A 6,933-nucleotide genomic window follows, 5' to 3' on the forward strand; every position below is an offset into this window, starting at 1 on the left:
GGGTTTCGGTACCCGCGGTGGGCAGAGCACAGATAGCCCATTGTGTAGCTTTGTGCTTAATTACAAACAAACAAATTCTTTGATAATAAAAATTCAGAATTTCAAATATGAGGATATCTCTTGTACTCAATGGCATTGTAAAAAACAAAGGAGTATGGATCAACTTAGTGAAACTAAGACTATCCAAAAAGATAACTGCAACATATCATACTCCAGCTGTGGTAAGCAAAGTGTGGTGTCTTGTAACAGATGAGAATCCAAAAACACAAATGTCAGTCTGGAAAGCTGAACATAATCCAGGCAACAGTACACAATATTCAAGAAGAATCTCCATCTGCCAATGAGGCCAAGAAGATGTAGGTTCTTCAAGATAATGCTTCCATTTGTACTTCTTCTTTCAATCATTGCATACCTCAAGCAACTATGGAAAATGAAACAAGTATTAATGTGATTCCATATGAAGACACATCAATCAAGTGAATGCCAGCAGTGCCTGTGGAGTTTTGTGAGATTTGCCTATTTAATTGGCTGCTAGGAAACCATCATCCTTGTACACTATGTGGATTGTGGAAACCAGTGGGGAGGAGTTATATACTTTTGGCATTACAACCTTATGATGGAGCCCTTTGCAATGGAAACTATACTACAGGACTATCGTTGTCAGATAGAGCATGACTGGACCTAGCAATAAATAGACTGTAATGACATGGTGAGACTCCAAAATCGTTTTAATATAATGTAATCAACCTCTGTATATGCAATAACACAAATACAAATGGGAAAAAAAGACAATAACACTAAAATTGAAATGTTCTTTTATTAATACATTAAAAATAGCAACATTTCAACAGAAATATATTTTCAATAGGAATAAAAAATATCACAGGAAATGCTTACAATAAAAGTCAAATAAAAGAATTACAATCACATTACACAGAAATAAAAGATGATTATGTACAAAGTTTCCATAATTTGTAAATCAACAGAACATCCTATTTAAAATGTTAACTACCCTAAAAGTTTCTTTAAAAAATAATGAAATTTCAAAGATAAGTATTAAAAATTTTAAACAAGAAGGAAATGACATATCATGGGGAATATTAAAAGGTTTTAAAGCAAAACTAACATCAGCCATCCATATAAATACCCAATATTTTTTTCTTTGATAGTAATATCTTAAATGCTATGAAAGAGCTTGAAATGAAAATTTGGTAATACATATAACTGCAAAAGCTGAGAAAGGTGCATGATAATGAAATGGTTTCAGAAATTGAACCATAAAAAACTTGGAACATCCATTACTTAATGAATATGATTCTACAGAAAACTGGTAAAATTTGGCTGAAGTGGTTTAAATAAAATAACTCACCCCCAAAAAAGAAACATATACATATACAAAGAAGATAATTTCTTTCTTGGATATGAGCATTCCTGGTTTTTAAAATTTTTTAAAAATGGTTATACTTTTAATTATACTAGTGGTAGGTTAACATGTGTATAGTACCAGATACTTCTGATATACATATTACATTTGGTAACAAAAGATATATCTTATTTATCATTTCATTATTACAGTGAAATCAGCCTAAAAACAAATAAAACTGTAGTTTTCTCAGAACTTCTATGATATGTTATACTTGCAAGTAAAATTTGAAATTGTTTATAATTTTAAAAAGATTGTTCAAATAAATTAAATTAAATGAAGAGGGTCAGATTACCCAGCTTGAAATGTAGTATGGGAAATCCATTCAGACTTTTCCTTCATGAGGACTTTCTGTATAAAATACATGACAGTTCAAGTTAAGAAGGGTTTGGTATTTTTATACAGTAACAAAATTTAAATGATAACTAATGTAGTGAGTTACAAAAATGCTCATTTGCCAACTGAAAATTGTCCAAGTTTAGAAGAGAGTACAATAATCTCTTTAATATGTAAGTTTTTTCCTATTCTGTAGCACTAATTTCAGTGAAAATATCAAAAACAAATACCTACAATGCTAAACAAAGCATAGTTCATGACAGTCTTTTAACTATTATGGTTTCTTCTGATTATCATCTTCACTGACCCATCCTCAAAAACACTCACATAATTAATAGTATGCTTAAACATGTGCTTAAGAAGTTGATAGACATTGAAACTAAAGAATCAATTTTCATGTTTAATAATACAATGTATAAACAAAAATGATGGAATAACAATGGGATTGAGTTTAATGTCTTAACAGACAACCAATGTATGCTTACACAACACAAATTGTTATGTTTTATGTTTAAGCACACAAAAAATGTAAGCTCTGATGGTTCTAACTTCCATAATATCTTTACAATCAAACAACCACGCTGCACATTCAAAGAATCACACATCCAATGTAAGTTATTCTGACTTTACTTTAAAGGATTAAAATCAGAAAGACAGTTATTAAAGCTTTAGTACATAGCAGTCTTGTGATCTGAACATAATTTAAGTGAGGAGGATTAGGATTCCAAAGATAACTACATATAAATATAATTTTTCTGTATACACAAAGTGGCATATTCTTAAGATGTTCAATCTTGCAAAAAGGATTATGAATACTATCTTAATTCTTATAAACATTTTTTTTGTTAATCTCCTTTTAACTGTTTATATTTTTAACTTACAAGTGAAAATAATAACAGAGTTTTTTTTTAAATATAACAAATGAATTTTTGAAAGTTTATTACAGACCAAAAATATATTTATATATGTAAACTAACAGAAAACACATTACAAAAAGCAATTTCATATTAACATTAATACTACCCAACCATCAGTCATTCTTGTAATTGTGGTAAACTGAAACCTACAGGTCAAAATTTACAAAATAATAAGTACTAAAATTCTATTAAGTTCTTTACATTTTAAGTGTCTAATAGCCAATTAATCAAGATTCTTGTTACAGTGTGTTTAATATTTAGAGAAAGTGTTTTTTGTGAGCAGGTTCTGTCTTATGTTTGTTGGTGACAAAATTTTGAGCTCCATGGTGAACCATTTACTGAAAACAGAAAAAAAAATAATTAAGACATCCCTAAATCAACCAAGAAAACTCCAACAAACTAAGAAGACCTCCACCAGAACCACACTCAACAGTACTATAAAAGCAATAAGAAAACAACTCTCCAAACCTAAAGGACTCAGCATAAAACCAAAAACATTATCATTAACCAACACAAGGCAGGAGCTGTCCACCAAAAAACCTTTCCCAATTAACCTACATATAACAATGATGCAGAAGTGAGACAACTGGGTAGGTCTAACAGTTAATACAAAATGCTTTTAACTTTTCTATGTGAAAGTACTTACTGCTGTCCTGGAGCTAGTCACATGTCAAATACAAACAACAATATACTTGTATATCAAGAAATAAATTGAAAAATAAATTTAATATTTTCTGTTCAATAAATCATGGATTCAGAGAGTTATGTTTGTGTGTAAACTTAGAAGGTTGAGAGATGTATTTAGTGACATACATTTTTGGTTTGATAATGGCCTTTTTCAAACACACAAACTAATAAGTGAAAAAATTTTACTTCCAACAGTTGCAGGTGAATGCAACATGTCTCTGCCACACAATCCTAGCATGGCCAATTTTGATAAAAATCATGAGAAACACAAAAATCTAAAACTTTGTACCAAATCCCATGCAAGTTGGTTGACATATACATGAATAGTTCACACAAATCCCAAACTGTGCTCTCCTCATGAAAAATTGCAGAAAAGACAAAAATTCCAAAACTTTCTATATCTCTGTTTAGGACCTGTAAAAAAAAGTTTCTTTGTAAGTTGGCCAAAATGCAAGAGAGTAAATTTCAAAAAACCCTAAAATTATGTTACAATTACTAAAAACAGGTAAGTCCACCAGTTTTGTTTGTCCATGTGTGGGACCAGTAGAAAACTTTCTTTGTACCAAATCCCATGTACCTTGATCAAAATACAGCCAAGTAATTGACCAAAAACTGCAAAATTATGCTTTTTTGTGATCTCTGACCTCCCTAAAAAGATTCAAAATGGGTAAATCCAATATTTTTGTATGCCATGTGTTGGGCACATGAAAATTTATACTTATGCCAATTTTATTCTTGATTGTTGAAAATATGACTTCACAGAAGCCCAAAATACACATTTTTTGGTTGTTTTACCTTTGACCCCTAAAATCCTTAAAAAGGCCTAAACCAAAAAATTTTAAAACAAGTCTGGGTATATTGGACAAAGGTACAACCTTACCAAGTTTCAAGTCAATCAGCTGAGAAATGAAAGAATGGTGGTCGATTGAAAAGTGTTTGGAAGAAGATATAACAAAAAAACAGTATGCTTCTCTGCAGAGACAAAATGTGATGAGGTTATAATGCAAGTAATATCTATACAAATGCCTTTCCTCCACAAACATAAGTATGAAATTTATAATCTATCATCAATGGTCTATTAAAATTAGTTTTATGATCTTTCATTAGTTTTTCAAGATTCACTCATGAACTACACCACACAGAACTTATAATATCCAATAATCTTTCTTGATGCACTGACAAATTGTAGGTAAATAAATCACTCCAAGGATGCATATACCACATAAATAAAACTAACACTGAACATGTAAACAGTATGACAACAAATATGAAGAAGAAAGACACAAGAAACTCAGAATCATAGTGAAACTAGTTAAGTTTTGTTGCTGCATGTTTAGACTGAAGAAGTATCATTCAAAAACTGACCAATTTAAAACTTCACATAAATTCTAATGATTGAAAACATTACGAAAATTTACAATGCACACTTTAAAATCAAAATCAGCAAGCATATTTAATATATTCAATGAGACAACAAACTGCTGCCATTTTTGTGACCATACTTAGTTTAATACATTTACAATTTTCTTTGCAATTCATTGTACTAAAACTCTAGTATACTTTAATATACAAAATACATACTTCCACTACAGTCAATAATAAACTGTGGATATTCTATATGTAAAACACACAAAATTGCATACATAGACTATACAATATGCTGGTATATGTTTGAAAACAAATGAAGACTGAGTTAAGGCAATTTTATTTTGGTCCTAATCAACATGATCATTATTTTAATACCTTATTTTTAGGTCATAGAAAACAAAAATGGAAAGCTATTAAAGTCATACCAGCCATACCATAAATGACAGAAACCTATGAAATTAACCATATTCTCATGAGGTTGCTTAGTTGGACAATGGGAGAAGTCACCAAGTCACTTGCAGTACCACTGTCCACAGTGAATAAGATGAAAATGCAGTTCTAATTGCATCAGAAAACAATGGTGCATCAAGTTACAGAATAGACTCTTCATTCTGTGAACAGAATAACTCATTTCAAATGGTATCTACTGTTATAGAGCAGATGCAAATATTCCCCAATACCATCAGTAGCTATTTCTATACCATAGATTATAACAACAGATTTTCTTGTCAGAAGTCATTCCTTACTTCAGGCAATAATATATTGTCAACAGCAGTAGGCATGACATGTACTCTCAGAAAATCCTGCCCTTTGGAACATTAACATTCTTTTATGAGTCAGAATTTTCATTATTCTGTGGTAGATACATCTGAGTTTAGCAAATATATTTCCAAAAAATTTTGTTAAACTGTCTGCAAGCCATGGTAAAATATGACAATATTTTTGTTTTTCATGTAAAGTGTCATTTGGGCAGTTGGATGATCACAACTGATGGCTTACAAAGAGATAACTACTGTTGCTTAATACATCACAGTTCTTGACCAATACCTTCTACCTGTCTATGTCAAGATAAGACAGTGTTTTCATGCAAGATGGGGCTCCTGCTCATAAAGCCTGAATTGCAAGTCAATGGCTTAAAGGTCAGGACACTAATATTATCCTATAGCCAGACCAACCACCAAATATGAAATTTATTGGGAATGTATGGTCCATTCTTGATTGTTCTCTGTGCAAGGATTCCAAAATCTAGGGACACTCTCATCCAAGTTAACACACAGTGTGGAGGTGCAATCACACAAGCAAGATTACATATCTTATGAATAGGATATATAACTGTGTTCCTGCCTTAAATACTGCAAAGGACAAATCTTCTAACTACTAATGGTAATCTTCTACTCTTTGCTTCATGTTTGTTTATTTAATATAAAAAAAATATTCTAAATACTTATTGGTAAGCTGTGTACATCAAGACTTTTTATTTTTTGGGAAAAATAAGTATTAAGTATTAATATACTAATTTTCTAGTTATAATAAAGTTGGTGTTAAATCATGTAATTATGTAAAGTGTAATATTCTGATAAATGTATAACTATTGATGTTAATATATGCAAAAACATGTATTTTGTAGAAAATAAAATCCCAGTTCATGGTAAGATACAGTCATGTGTCAGTTTTTGTTTTGCTGTATTTCATATGTTAATTATCGTCATGATAAAAAATCAAAACGTGTATATATGTATTACAAACATACACATACATTTACAGAAAATGTTTTAAGTTTACCATGTTATCATTATATTGAACAATTTATTCTAACAGTTATCCTGCAAGCTAATTTATTCTAAGAATTATTTAATTAGATCAGCTAAAACAAAGACTGAAAGAAATATCATTTATTGAATGATATTGAGAAGACAAATGAATAGCTTTTACATAGAATTTATGCGAGTTACATAACTATACCTCAACAAGCCACATATAACACAGAAACTTCAAATGGATACTGGTAAATATTAACATATCATAAGTTAATTAAATTATTACTATCATTACTTTTTATCATTATTTTAACTAAAATAGCATACTAAATAATTACACAAGAAAACAACATAAAAACTTCCAACAAATTACAGTTAAGGACTGAATAAGCCCATGGGTAAGGTAAGTGAAGAAGAAGACTCTTTAATTACCTCACTAATCACT

General features: G+C 30.2%; 1 long non-coding RNA gene across 4 annotated transcripts in view; it reads right to left on the minus strand.

Annotated features, from left to right (window-relative positions):
* Positions 1-938: 938 nt before the first annotated feature.
* Positions 939-6,933, minus strand: part of LOC111087955 — a 16,772-nt gene continuing 10,777 nt past the window's right edge. For 3 of the 4 annotated variants that reach the window (XR_002612569.1, XR_002612570.1, XR_002612568.1), the window contains one exon: positions 939-1,774. This is a non-coding gene — a long non-coding RNA (uncharacterized LOC111087955). Of the gene's footprint in view, positions 1,775-2,722; positions 3,778-6,933 lie in introns of those variants that run through there. The other variant, XR_002612571.1, reaches the window with a different exon arrangement.

The sequence above is a fragment of the Limulus polyphemus genome, unplaced genomic scaffold (genome assembly GCF_000517525.1).
Source record: "Limulus polyphemus unplaced genomic scaffold, Limulus_polyphemus-2.1.2 Scaffold2894, whole genome shotgun sequence".
In the NCBI taxonomy this organism is placed as follows: Eukaryota; Metazoa; Arthropoda; class Merostomata; order Xiphosura; family Limulidae; genus Limulus; species Limulus polyphemus.